This window comes from Mchenga conophoros, linkage group LG23, assembly GCF_057382185.1.
Source record: "Mchenga conophoros isolate Kocher_MC1m ecotype Shallow Benthic linkage group LG23, M_conophoros_male_GT1.1, whole genome shotgun sequence".
Classification (NCBI taxonomy): Eukaryota; Metazoa; Chordata; class Actinopteri; order Cichliformes; family Cichlidae; genus Mchenga; species Mchenga conophoros.
In genome coordinates, this window is record NC_140547.1 from 19,142,378 (window position 1) to 19,157,136 (window position 14,759).

The 14,759-nt window shown below is 38.5% G+C and overlaps 1 protein-coding gene across 2 annotated transcripts in view; it reads left to right on the top strand.

The window, feature by feature from the left end:
• Positions 1-1,153: 1,153 nt before the first annotated feature.
• Positions 1,154-14,759, top strand: part of LOC146547075 (T-cell surface glycoprotein CD4-like) — a 32,772-nt gene continuing 19,166 nt past the window's right edge. For both annotated transcript variants that reach the window (XM_085264083.1, XM_085264085.1), the window contains exon 1: positions 1,154-1,305. The gene's annotated coding sequence lies outside the window, so the exon portion shown is untranslated. The remainder of the gene's footprint in view (positions 1,306-14,759) is intronic.

Sequence of the window (14,759 nt, forward strand, 5' to 3'; positions counted from 1 at the left end):
TGGCGACGCGGGCTCCTCCCGCTCGCTGAGCTCCCGCTCGGGCATGCTGAGCTCCTCCGGCTCGCTGAGCTCCACAGCTGGCTAGAATGTGAACCTAATAAAGTGCCCAGTGAGTGTACATTCACTGGAAATTGTGAGGTTTTAACCACTGTCAGGGCCAGTGCCACTGAAAGACTTCAAAGAAAGAGATTGGATGGAGCTAGTTTATCACCATGTTATATGACAGTAATGTCCTTCACTCTTGAAGGCTATTTAACTCTCTGAGATCTCACGCTCTCACCGCAGTGAATTCTTACAATGAAAGGTCATATTATAGAGAATATGAAAATTGGGTTTCTGCAGTTAGAATTATACTTTTACTGAATTTCTTTTGTCCCTTGATCTCCAAAATGCAGGAGAGCATGGAGTCAGGGTGATGGGTTTAGAGTACAAAGGTCATCACTGATGTTGGCTCAGACCTCACAGGGATAAATCCAGGGCACCCACCCTGTGTTTCTCAGTTGTCACTGACCTTCCATGGTCTCTGGTGTCTGCTTTGCTGCCAGCTGCTTCCTCTGTAGTGATGGCTGTACATGCTGGGATTTTTTGTCCAGCTCAGCAGCTATATTGATCCACCATATAAGACCTAGAAGAAATGAAGGCCACTGTTTTTTTCTTGCCATTTATGTTGTTCGTCATGTATTACTTTGGGTTATTTCATGTTTTAATGCTCTGAATACGACTGGAGGAAAAGCACAAACACGAAGACAACACACAGCTGCTGTTTCACTCAGAGGATGGATTAGTTGAAAATAAAGGACCTTTTTTATATTTTGGGGTGTTGTATGGAAGGCTTTTAGATGCATAAGAATGATTTAAATGTTAATATGATCAGTTTAATGATGTTGAACTCTTTAGACGGGAAATGCGCTTCTCTTCTCAGACATGAGCATTCTGGTTCTCTGTGAAGACCGTTTGTAGTTGCTCTGTTTGTCCGGTAGATGAAGACAAAAATTCAGCTTTAAATTCGTGTTGTCCATGAATAAATGACAAGCGCGATTGAATATTTAAATATTTATTCTTTCCGGTGTCACTGGAGGCTGGACGAGTCACTCCCACCACTCCTCCTCCGCTCTCTGCTGTCACAAAGTTTCATTCTTCAGAGCGCCGCCTTGTCAGCAGAAGCACTCTCTGTAAAAATGAGGATCTGTCAGACGTCAGTGGGGCAGATGTCACGTGTGGAGAAGACAGTGGGGCAACGCTTTATTCTTGTGTTGAGGTGACAGGGTCCGCGGGAGTCCTCAGGTCCAGCTCCAGGCTCTCAAGGTGAGCTTCACATTTCACAATAGGCTATCCTCATCGGGAACGACCCAGATCCTACACTGACATGATGTGTCGTTTTTATTTCACGGTTTGCGCAATAATCGGTCTAGCTGACAGACATCGAAAACTATTCATACGACCTTAATAAACTGTCCGTGTTCCCTTTAAAATGTAGAGCAGATTTATTAATAACAATGAGTTCCAGCTCAGTATACTTAGTGTGGGGTAGGAGTTGGCAGGAGAGCGCAAATCTTGCTTAAATTGTGCAAGTTTGGAAGATATCGCAGCCAATTCTTATTGCATCAGCCCCGTCCCCCAGATTTCATTTCACCCTTTCGCTCAACTCTGTTCTCATTAAGCCAAGCCCCAAAAGTAAAACTGCAGCGCTAATGACATTTGGTGAAACCGGCAACAACTGGTCACAGTTTCTGCTGCTGATGTCATGGACAAAATCAGCAAGTCTGTCACTTCGGGCGAAAATGATTTGGAGGTTTGTTTGTTTTTTTATACCTGGAAAATCAAAGACGACATGATTCATACTTATTATAATTGTGTTGGAAACTGTGAAACGGACCTGTTTTCATGTTTCAGTCTGAGAGTCATAAGCACTGTTCACTCTATTTTTTTATGTGTCTGAGCGAACGCACAAACTCTCTGAGCGTCTCTTGTAGTGATGGGATTTCCGGATCTTTTTAGAGAGCTGGCTCTTGCGGCTCCGACCGACTCTTCAGGTTGTTTTTTGCTTTAATTAATTTATTATTAACAATAATATGACATTATGCACAAAAGGAATTACTAATGTATAAAAAAGGTGGTTTTATTGATATGTTTATATATAAATATATACCGTGGCCCCTAGAGACAAAGCATGTACAAACTCCAAAGCATGTACAAACTCCAAAACACATTTCTAGCGTTAACTGAACTTCAAAACAGAGCTACCTAGATCACTTAAATTACACAATTGAAAGCATATATGTATTGTTTGTGTATTTATACACAAGCACCATATATATTCAAATAATTTAAAAAAAATGTTCATTTACCTGTTAATACACCATACACAAGCCAGCAAGTCGTTGGTACTTGCTGGCTTGTGTAGCCTCTACACTGTTAGAAAAAGCATCTTGAAAAAATGGTAATATTCCGGCAGCTGAAGCCAAAATACGACCGTATAATTACAGAAAATAACTCCCGCATAAAAATACGGTTATTTCCAGTAATGAAAATACAATTAGTTGCGCTAATTTGACATGGGATCCTGCCTTTTTCAAGTGCCGCTAAACATTAAATTAGGAACATGTTAATGTCATTAAACAATGAAATCATCTGTAAATAGGGAAAAAAAACCATCTTAAAAAAACGGTAATATTCCGGCAGCTGGGGCGCCAAAATACGACCGCAAAATAACAGAAAATAACTGTCCTATAAAAATACAGTTATTTTCAGTAATGAAAATAGAGTTTGTTGCTCTAATTTGACATGGGATTCTGTCTTTTCCAAATGCTTTTAGACATTAAATTAGGAACATTTTAACGTGATCAAACAATGAAATTACCTATAAACCAGGTCACTGAATGTGGAAATATGAATCATAATACGTAAATGTACAGAAATATACAGTTAACAGTTGGTTTAAATAATAATTGATTGCATGCCCTGGGACAGAGGCGAGGCTGCCATATCGCACCATCGGCCATCACTAGTAGGCGGTAGCTGAAGAGTCTTGACCACGGACACAGCGACGGAGAGTGTCTGAGCCGGGGCTCGGACCGACAACCTTCTGATCACAAGGCGAACTGCCAACTCTTGAGCCACGATCGCTCTAAGTGACGATAATAATACTTATGTGATGTAACACAAGCTTATAGGGATCATGTTATATACTTTTCCATAGCATTACATTTGAATTCAACAGTTCAATCTTTCAAATAACGGACAGATATTTGTGAAATCATGATACATTTGTGAATGTATTTTTACAATCTAAATATGCATATGTACAAAAAAATTTATTTAAAAAACAAGTAAATTGTGTTTTATTACATTTACAGTGATGTTATGTTATTTTACATTTGACGTGTCAGATCACAGTCTACTTATGTAAATGTAATGATATTCTAGAAAAACAGTACACAACTGTAAAATACACTGTAAAATAATTTGACATTTCTATTTTTTGGAACAGTGCAGGTAACAAAAGCTCAATGCTGGGCCTAGCATTCTGGAGCACTTCTGTTGTGTTTTCTTTGTGTTTTGGAGTTTTTACGTGCTTCTGAGTTTTTATGTGTTTTGGAGTTTGTACGTGCTTCAGGGTTTGTACGTATTGTGAAGTTTGTACGTGCTTTGTCTCTAGGGGCCACCGTAAATATACTTTTATTTATTCACTCCACATAAAATGTAATAAATAAATCATATAAAACGAAAACCAACTAGTCACAGTTCAACTTTTAACTATTTAAATTTTCAGCTTTTTTTTTTTAAATGAAACAACACAAAATGCTGCAAACCACAACACAATTAAATATAAATGAAAATATGAAAACAAAAAGAAGATGCACATTCTCAGTCATATGGGCCTGCATGAATAAACTTTCTGAATCCTGTATCATCCGCAACTGAAAATAGTTGTGGACGATTACTATACCTTTCTAATGTGACGTTGTTGTCCCTGGCTCTCTTTCTCTGTCTCTCTCCCTCCTGCTTTGTTCCTGTGCTACTGCGAGTGTAACTAGCAGATGATTCCCTTCGCCAGTGGTCTGCATGGCAGTTTGTGCCAGGGAAGTTTAATCCCACAGCTTCAGAGCCCTTTGAGCAACACTCAGGGGAGGACGTTTTACCATCCTCTGTTGTCTGGCCCTTCTTCATCTCATCTCCTGACAGCTCTCTGACTCCCTTTCTACAGTTCTGAGTAAAACCCTTTCTGCTTCACCCAGGTGTCTGTCATACCATGCATGCCTCCCCTAGGAATTGAAACAAGAGCATTTCCTTTATGTTTGATTTCGTTTTCGCTTCCTGTGTGAAGTTATACAAAGTGGTCAATTCGACTGTCTGTTTCTATTCATCACTTTGCAAAAGAAAGTCTGAAGACGAGGAGGGAGAGAATAAGGGTAAATGTCTGTTGTCACTTCACATTTTTATCTCTGAGAGCTGTCAAAATGCAAAAGAGACGCAGTCAGTAAAGCAAGGACATCCTCTTTGTTTAGTTGTTTAGTTTGGGCCGTAGGTCTTTGGTTCAGACTCAGAGTGTCAAACATTGAGAGAAGAGGAGCAGGACTGATGGTTTAGCTGAAACTTTCTGCTTCATATATCAGACTAAGGGTTAGTTAGCAGCATGTTCATAGGTAGTCTGGTGTTTGAGGATTCAGTTTTGGTGTTTGTCGATGCCTGTTTTGATTTCAGAATTAATTCCTTTGGAGCATTAATGTGATTTGATTCCTGTCCTCCCTCTATCTTATTTTTCTGTTAGTGCCTCTTCATCTGGCTCTATTATCCCACTGTATGTGCTCAACGTTTTCAGGTATTTTATTTATAGCTTGTTATAAGTGCAATATGTATTCTGTGCTGCTGGAATATGTTTAGTATGTGTTTTTAAGCCTTACAAAAACCACAACATGAACTGCAAACTGTGAACTGTATTATCCCTGGATTGAACATGTATGTAATGAGCAATGTTGTTGTGCTTTAACCTGAATGGCACTGCTCACAGTGACACAGACTACCTGTAACTACCACAGGCTACACTACTAGTGTTGTAGTGTTATGCTTGAAAGTTTGATTAAACATGGGACGGCAGCCTCGTTTGGCTTGCATACGCTGAAGTCAGAGTCGAAGATTAAGAAATGAATGAAAAAAATAAAGTACGAGAATATGAGATTGTTTTTCATGGGCTCATAAGGCTGATAATGATCCACCCCATATCCATTTTTTGGAGTATGAGTTCTAACCCTCAGAGAGACGTTAGAGTAGACGGCTGCAAAAAAAATCACTTTAGGCTCTCACTGCTCTCAGCATCTATTGGACTAAAGATTCCCACATTTTAAAAGGTCTGGAGTCACATCATCGTGTTTTTGAGTGTTTTCTGGCATTATATCATGGGAAATGTCAGCAGATTTGATTACACACTCAGTATTAAAATAAATAACTAGAATTTAAGTGGGGTTTTTTTGCTGCTCGATGTACTAAGTTGTAAGAGCAACAGTGCTCCCCCCTGACCCCGTCACAATCAGCTGATTTCTTTTCTTACAAAAACTTCAGCACATCTCGTGAAGCCAGTCTGACGTTTGTCTTCATACTGTGAGTACTTTCAGAGTTACAGGCCCTTTGATGACACAAGCCTGGTCCAGATTTGTCCTCACGGCAGATATCAAATCAAATCAAAAATGTATTTATAACCCATATGGAAAAGATATATATAAATCTTATAAAGTTTGTATCTGTCTTGTATGAAACTTGTATGAAAAGCATACAAGAGTGAAAACAGATATAAGATCCCTTGAAAAATTATATAATGAAACTTGTATGTTTTGTATACTTGCTAAAAAAAATGAAAGTAATGAGAAAGTGGCCACTTTCATGAGTAAATCATATATGTTTTTACTATTTCTTTTCCATATGGGATAGCACATTTAAAAACAACAATGTCGATCAAAGCGCTTCACAAATTAGGAAATAAATAAAATAAGACACATTTACCAAACAGGAACACAAGACAAGACAATCTTAGAAGCCACAAAATGATAGTCAAACTGTCTTAAGTCAGAGCCAGGGAAAAAAGATGAGTCTTTAAGCGAGATTTAAAAGACTGAATAGACTCAGAAGTGTGAATGGCAGTAGGGAGATTGTTCCACAGTTTAGGTGCTGCAATAGCAAAGGCACGATCACCTCTGGTTTTCAGTTTAGACTTAGGTTGCATTCAGAGCATCTAGTTTGAAGATCTTAGTGCTTTTTTAGGATTATACAAATGCAGAAGTTCTGTTAAATAGCTAGGCATGTTATTGTTAAAGATTTTATGAGTAAAAGAATTTTAAAATCAATGCGAAATTTCACAGGAAGCCAGTGTAAGTTAGCTAAAACCGGAGTCATATGATCATGCATTCTAACACCTGATAAAAGGCGTGAAGCAGCGTTCTGTACTAATTGCAAACGGTAGAGAGAGGAGTGAGGGAGGCCTAAATAAAGAGAGTTACAATAGTCCAGTCTAGAGGTAATGAATGCATGCAATCTGCTTTTCAAGGTCCTTGGGGGAAAGAAAAGGTTTAGCTTTAGAAATTTGACATAGCTGATAGAAGCTGGATTTAACCACAGTAGAAACTTGTTTCTCTAATTTGAAGGAGCTATCCAAGAGTACCCCAAGGTCTCTTACAATGTGGGAGAGGTAGCTAGCAAGGGGGCTAAGGGTCTCAGTTTCAGATATCCATATGAAAATTTAGGGGCGAAAAACATTTCTTTAAAACTGTACCCAAATCTCTTTTACACTCTCTCCAAGTTTGATTGATTGATTGGTAATTTCTTTCAAACATGTAAACAATATACAGGTAAATTTAGAAAAGAAAATAAGAGAAAAAAATACTATACTAAAAAAATCAATACATTTCAATATACCTGCCGTTCTGATTAACTTACATGTCGAAAGGGAGTGTGAAGAAGTAAACACTTATTTAATTCCACCCCTTTGCCATAAATTATCAGCTAATATTTAGTCAGCTTCCTTACTGATATAATTTGTAATAAAAAAAAGTGAACAGATTTCTGATATACTATAGACTATAATATCACATCATGAATTTTATTTTTTTTAAATAGAGACATTCACTTAATTTCAATATTCTCCATGCCTTTATAGTTCGGGAAGATCATATTTTTATAACCCTTTTTGAACTGTTTTATGTTTGGACATTGCTTTAATTCCATATTCAGACTGTTCCACAGTTTCACTCCATGAACAGAAACATACTCTGAATATTACCTGGCAGTTCTTTATTTTTTGCTTTGAATAGAATTTGTGCTGTTTGGAATTTCACTAGATCGTCAATTTTCAATATTTCAGACTGCAAAGATACTGAGTTGGTATGTTACCTTTCACAAAGTAAAGGTTGCTTTTTGCTTTCTTTTGCTTTGCTCGGACTTGTTTGGAATAGCTATTTATCCCCTATGATGAAATGAGTCATGGCAGTTTACCCACAATGCATTCTTGGGATATTTTTCAGTAGGATGTGGTATGACTCACCCAATTGAAGTTAAAAACCCCTTTATAGTATCTGAAAACTGTAAGAGCAGCAAAAACACAGCAATTATCTGATAACGCGTCCAACAACTCTCCTGCAGATCCTGCATTTTCTTTGGGATTATTAATTAAATTGTGTCGTAGAGTCTAAAGCAGTGTTTGAAAACTTATGGTCATTTTTGTATGACAGGATCGTCGGTATCAGGTCTCATCTGTTCTCACACCAGCTTCTGTTGCTTTCGGCCACTTTGGTCTCATTCTGTCTCGACATCCTGCAGAGTTAAAAATGAAAAATGATCACGTATGTGACAGCTACTGTATGCAAGTGAGATCGACTGTAAGATCGGAGAGAGAATCCGCAAATGACGCTAAGTTTGAAAAATGACAGGACTCCGCACGCACACACACATTAAAATATATATATATATATTTTTTAAAGTTGCCTCAACAAAAGGGCAGGCAGGAATTAGCCCCTCTAGCTCCCCCCCCCCCCCCCCCCCCCGCACGTGCCTGATGTGACAATATCCTTTATATCGATATAGTCTATGTTACGTTATAATTATACTTGTGGAGCCACAAGTTTGCCTCTCTTTCGTTCACTTTTGTCTCTACGCAACGTTACTCGGCCTCGCTTCTCCTTCACTGAATACAACTCCCCCTCCCCCATAGCTTCACCTGCAGGCAGCAACCAGAAGGACACGGCAAATCTCCATTAGCGAGTTGTGGGGCTGGACGGCGTCAACGTGTTAGCGAGCTAACCGCGCTAACGAGCTAACCATGCTAATGACATGCAGCCCACAGGGGCTGCACGGCCTAAAATCCTTTCATTTTCTCAAAAGTTGACAGCGCGCCTAATGTATGAATTCTGGTTGTGCTTACTGACCACGAACCGATTTCAGGTGGTACTCAGCAATCTGTCAAAAAATGTTTTACGACTTTGGTAAGCTACGGAGCTGCAGCGCTTGATGAATTGTCGGAGCATTACGGCTACCGTAGTCTGGAGCCTCGCGGAGTAATACGTACTGTGCTTCGACGTAATATTACCGTATTGTGTGTGTATAAGGACCATAAATGGCACCTGTTAAGAGACATGGTTACGAAGCGGATTTCAAACTCACGGCTGTCAGTCACGCAGTAGAAGTTGGGAACAGAGCAGCTGTGAAATCTGTCTTTGTTATTATGCTCAGCGTCTGTTAGTTTACATTTTGACTGCACAATTATGAGCTTTTTGTTATGCACAAAAACAACATTGTTTTCTTTTATTTATGGACCATGATTATTTAATAAATGCTGATAATTTATTTTTGAGTAATTTCTTCATGTAAATCTATGCTGTATGTAAATAAAAATGCCTGTGTGACATCTGGGACACAGTGTGACTAAGAACTCTCTTTTTGTTCTAACTTATGGCTTTAAAAAAATATCGAGATATATATCTTATATCGCCACCCAGCTAAAAAATATCGAGATATGAATTTTGGGTCATATCGCCCAGCCCTACTCTAATGTATTCAATAATCCTCTGACCTCAATGTCAGATCTTGGCTCTGTGGCAAAGATGGCAGCCATTGAAGTGTGTTGTTTTTGTTTGTTTTTAGTTGTTTTTACTCTTGTTTAAAAATTTGTCTCTGGCTGTAAAGTGCAGTTGTCAAAAATTATGAATGCTTCTTGGTTCAGTCCCAAGAGGAGACTCTATTTCGCTTGGGGCTGTGACAGGAAAGGCACCCGTGCTAGTTTTAAAATGTGATTAAAGAAAAGCTTGATCACAACAGAGTGCTGGGCATGTTGCTACATGGCAAACGACTGTCTCATAGCTACTAGCTCATTCGTTTGTTACGACCCATCCTCTTCCTCTTATCAGGATTGCAGAGGGGGTGGAACCTATCCCAGCTACCATAGGGCGAGTGACAAGGTGCATACAAACTCAACAAAAAAGTAACGAGTCAAATTTTGCAAATGTAGCGGAGTAAAAGTACCGTTTCTTCTTCACAAATGTACTCAAGTAAAAGTAAAAAGAATCATGCAAAAAAGGTACTTTAAAAGTAAAATTTTTTGAAAAACTTACTCAAGAAAATGTAACGGATTAAATGTAACTCGTTACTACCCACCTCTGCTCACGATGCACTGTAGATCATACTATAATCACGATAAAAGCCTTGTTCTTATTTCCTGCTTCTATCACCGTTGCTATGATGTAACTATGTGAATGTTCACGTTGAACCTCAAGTATGAGTTTACACGTCTTCATCTCAGACTTTGGGTCATCTCACTGAGAGTTATATTTTAAATGACTGTAACTCTGTAACACCTTGTTCAACCACAAATCCTCTCACACATTAACAGCTTGTACTTTGACACTTCACTTTTTCACTTTCAGACAGCGTTATATCTGATGAAAGAGCAATTCGGTCACATCAAAAGACAAGTTAGCATTAGGTAACATTAGTCAAACTGAAGCAAGGCCAGACTTCCTGTCTTGCAGAGGTCTGTAGGGAAGCAACGCTCGGCCTTGACCTCAGTAAACAATTTGCTGGTGAGTTCATGGTCTAAAATGGGTTTCCTGTTTCAGATTAACTGGAATAAAAAAAAATATCCCTCTGTTTTCCTCACATCACTTTCAGTGACACTATAAAAGTGACTTTGCTTTAAATTAAATGTTCCTTTCACTGTTGCTATCACTCACACTCAGACATGTTTACTGTTGAGAATGAACTCTCAGCTCAACTGTTTTCACTCTGTACATTGTAACTGTTCAGCTGTCCAAAGCATGTCTGAGCATGTCCATCAGCAGCTCTGTTATACAGGCTGCACAGCAGCCCGTAGATTGTTCCCAGCATCATGAATCTGATATTCCTCAGAGTACGGGATGACTCCAGAGCAAAAGAAATCACAACATGTTGTGTCTGTTTTTGGCTCTGATAAATCCATTTCAATAAAATTGCTCCAAATAACCAAAATTACAGAGGTGTACGTGTTGTCCTCTCAATGTTTTACTGACTCAGTTTCTTTGAACTGTTTTGCAACTTTTACACAAAAACATTTGTTTCCTTTCTTGTGAAGCCTGTTAGTGTGCATGGCTTTTTTTTTTCTTTTTTTTTTTTACAAGGGTGTGTTCTACAATGCTTGTCTGATGCAAAAGCCTCCTTTCCTCTTACAGCAGTGCACACACACTTGTGCTGTGGTTTTACATCACGTCTCCGTCTTTAGATGGTTATTACTCATAAAGAGCAAAGTGTGTGTGTGTGTGTGTGTGTGTGTGTGTGTGTGTGTGTGTGTGTGTGTTTGTTGGGGTAGGCACCGAGTCAGTCATAAAAGAATTACAACCTAATGCAGACTATCTTACCATAGACCACAACAGAAAGTCTCAGACCAACTTAAATAAACAAAAAGAAAACATTTGTGTTTTTGCAACAAAGCATGCAAATGCAACCGTTTATGCTGTTTTTTGATTTGCTCATTTGTGTTTGGTGTTAATAAGACACGCTGTGGTCTCATCACTGACGCTCAATTAGCTCCTCAAGCGAGAAGCCGATTTTAGAGAGCCACTTTGAGTTTTCCACAAATAAAACACACCATACAAAAAGACAGCCGGCTGGTGATCATTCAGTGGAAATGTGTGCACTTTTTTCTTGTCTTGGGAATGCATCCTTTCAGACTTTGCATCAGCATAAATGCGTCACTTTGAAGTGACATTTCTAAGAATTTTTGCAGAAATTCAGTGAAAAAAAAAACCAGCCTTTAACTGCAATTCATCATCAGCTCCCCTTTAACTTGCTACAGCAGCAAAAAGCATGCTTTTACTTCTGTTTTCGTAACCCAGGTTATTTATTTATTTTTAATTACTTGAACATTTTAAAAAGAGACAGCTGTGTGAATACTGGTGCAGAGAGCCACTGGCAGTTGCTAGACTACCAAACAGGAACTGACTGCATGCAAATAAAACCTTTTTGTTCTGAGTTCTGGGGGAACTGTTATTTGGCAAGTGCACAAAAAAAGACAAAGTAGTGAGTGTGTTGGTATTACATATTTGGTCACTGTGGCTACAGTTTAAATGAAGACAGGAAGCCAAATTGTGAGAACGTGAACAAGACATGTTATTATTGAATTATCTGCAGGACATGACCTGATTTAAATAAATGTCATGTTATTTAAGTAACATTTTAAATGGCCTGTATTCCCATATGGAAAAGAAATAGTAAAAACTTATATGTGATTATTCATGAAAGTGGCCACTTTCATGAGTAAATCATATAAGGCTTACATGATTTACTCATGAAAGTGGCCACTTTCTCATTACTTTCATACATTGTTTTAGTAAGTATCCAAAACATACAAGTTTCATTATATAAATTTTCAAGGGATCTTATATCTGTTTTCACTCTCATATGCTTTTCATACAAGTTTCACACAAGACAGATACAAACTTGTATATATCTTTTCCATATGGGTTTGTATAGCGCTTTACTAGTCCCTAAGGACCCCAAGGCACTTTACACATCCAGTCATCAACACATTCACACACTGGTGATGGCAGCTACATTGTAGCCACAGCCACCCTGGGGCGCACTGACAGAGGCGAGGCTGCCGGACACTGGCGCCACCGGGCCCTCTGACCACCACCAGTAGGCAACAGGTGAAGTGTCATGCCCAAGGACACAACGACTGAGACTGTCCAAGCTAGAGCTCGAAGCGGCAACCTTCCAATTACAACTCTTGAGCCACGATCGTTCCATTTTATAGGTCTTCTCATTCATACAGTGCTGCAGGAGTGCTCAGACGTAATGAGAGGTATAAATAATTGATGTTGTTATGTTTAGGTTTGAATCTGTGAGTCAGTCCTGTGGGGAAATCCATCCATGCTGTACACACATCAGATGTCTGTTAAGCACCACTCTGATGTATTCGCTACCTCATACTTTGTGTTTTCTTGCTATTGCAACACACAGGCCACACTTGATCTGACATTAAAGATAAACTCTAAAATTGAGTTTATAGATGATTATCTGCCTATTACGTCTTATAATGCTAGCTGATACAAACTCCTCTTTAGTTCCCAAAGTCAAACAAACACTTCGCCTGAGAGTAAAACGCTCTAAAATCTGTCATCTTTAATAAAATGATCAGTGTATACCAACAATAAGAGGTTTAACAACAATAACATCCATGATAACAGGATTTATAAAGTTTCATGGAGTTAGAAGTTAGCAGGGAGTTAGCTCGCTAGTTTCAAAATAAGAATCATGTACAGCTCTGCTATCATTTCAGGTATAAATGAAGACAAAAAACTAATAATGTAAACACATTAGCACAGTGAAGCTAGAGGATAAGCGCTAACTTTTCCCCACTCAATAAAAGTTAACATGAGAGTCCCTGATGAACAGAGAGAAATGTGATCGCATGGCAGGAAAAACATGCATAAAACAGACCAAAGTCCAGTCATGGGAACACCTGAGACAATCATCCACAACACGAGGTTAATCATTAATATACTGCTGCATGGTCTGCAATATTCCTGATTCTCAGCTTCATGTACTCATTCAATCTTTGTTAGCCTCAGAGTGATTAGCTTCTAACCTGATTAAATATTTGATGTTTGGCAAACCATGAACTGCTGGGCTGTAGTTACATCACAAGGTTTTAAAAACTGAGCTTTAAAATGTGCTGCTGATGAATAGTGGTGATATCAACTCAGAGAAGCTGACACTGATCACTGACTATTTTTAAGGACCTATTTTTACACTTTGCACCTTCGATCCAGGAGGACGATATCTCGTCCCACTGTATACTTGAGTGTATTTTATTGGGTTGACAATAAAACTCAACTTGACTTGATTCGACTTGCTGTATGTGCTCTTTAATGGACTGCTATGCATTGAGAAGGCTGTTACTGATAGAGCTACCCAAACTGAGCGGCCCCTAATTATGTATTATTTATTGAGATGTGCTCTCATTTGCTTTTGAACTACTCCACGTCTTTACCATTACAGCTGCCAGACTGTTTAGTAGTGAAGCACTAGAGTATTTAAGTTTTTCCACATAAAAAAACAGCTCTGCTTTGTTAGTCTCAAAGGTCAGTCTGTCAGTGATTAAAAACTTTGATGGACTGAATGATCTGTTTGAAGAGACACTTTGGAGTCACAGTGTACAATTGTTGTTGTTGTGTACTAAGATGAATTTAATTGAGAATTTTAAATTTAACAATATTTTGGCCTAAATGCATATTAAGTTGTAATTTTATAGAAATACATGCTTATGGATATCAAGAAGTATTTCTAATGAGTTACAGTGACAGGAAATGCCCATAAATGATTATTTAAATAGTTTACGCTTTTACTATTAATGGAAATGTTCATTAATGGCACAAAAATATGCCAATTACCCAAAAGTTTGTTACCTTCCACAAAAAATACAAGCATTTTACAGAATTTTGTTTCCTAAAGTTTCATTCAGAGCCGATCCCCCCCTTTCTTTCTTTATATAAAAGTGAAGTTGTAATTCACACACGGTTCTTTGTCTTGTTTCGGCTGCTCTCATTGGCGGTCACCACGGGGGTCTCCATCACAGCCTACACCTAGCACAATTTTTGTCCAGTACATCCACTCTCCGTCTGCACCTTGTAGACTTTACATACTGTATAAAAGATGGACATAGTGTGGTAAATCTGCTTCATCTCTCATCTCCAGCTGACCTCAGCAAAAACTCTCCTAAGAAACTTTAGACCTTTTAGCAACCAAAGGGAGGAAAAACCATGTTGTCATGCTCAGCTCATGCTTGCATCATCCTTTTCATCCTTTACAGTAACACGTCATTTGTGACCTTAGAATAAGATTTCCCCCAACGTCCCACATAAATCTTCATACACAGTTCAGTTTCTGCTCTCCATCACATTGACATTTTTAAATGTTACATTCATGAGTGCTTTAACAGACTTTGCTTTTTTCTGATTTTTTTTAATTTATATTGCACACACAGTTAGTGTGTGTTAACATCTGGAGAAGTTTGGGACAGATTCCAGTCAGACTGAGGAAATAAATCCTTTAATTTAAACACTAATCCAATTAGCTCAACACAACAGGAGCAACAACACAAAAGAGTGGGCCACTGAAGCAGACAGCTGTGCAAACACACACACACCCACATGTTGCTGCACTTTTCTGACCCAGTCTCTTGTTTATTTGCTTAAATGAAATGTGATCCACGTAAATGCTCGAGCTGTTATACTTAGAAACAC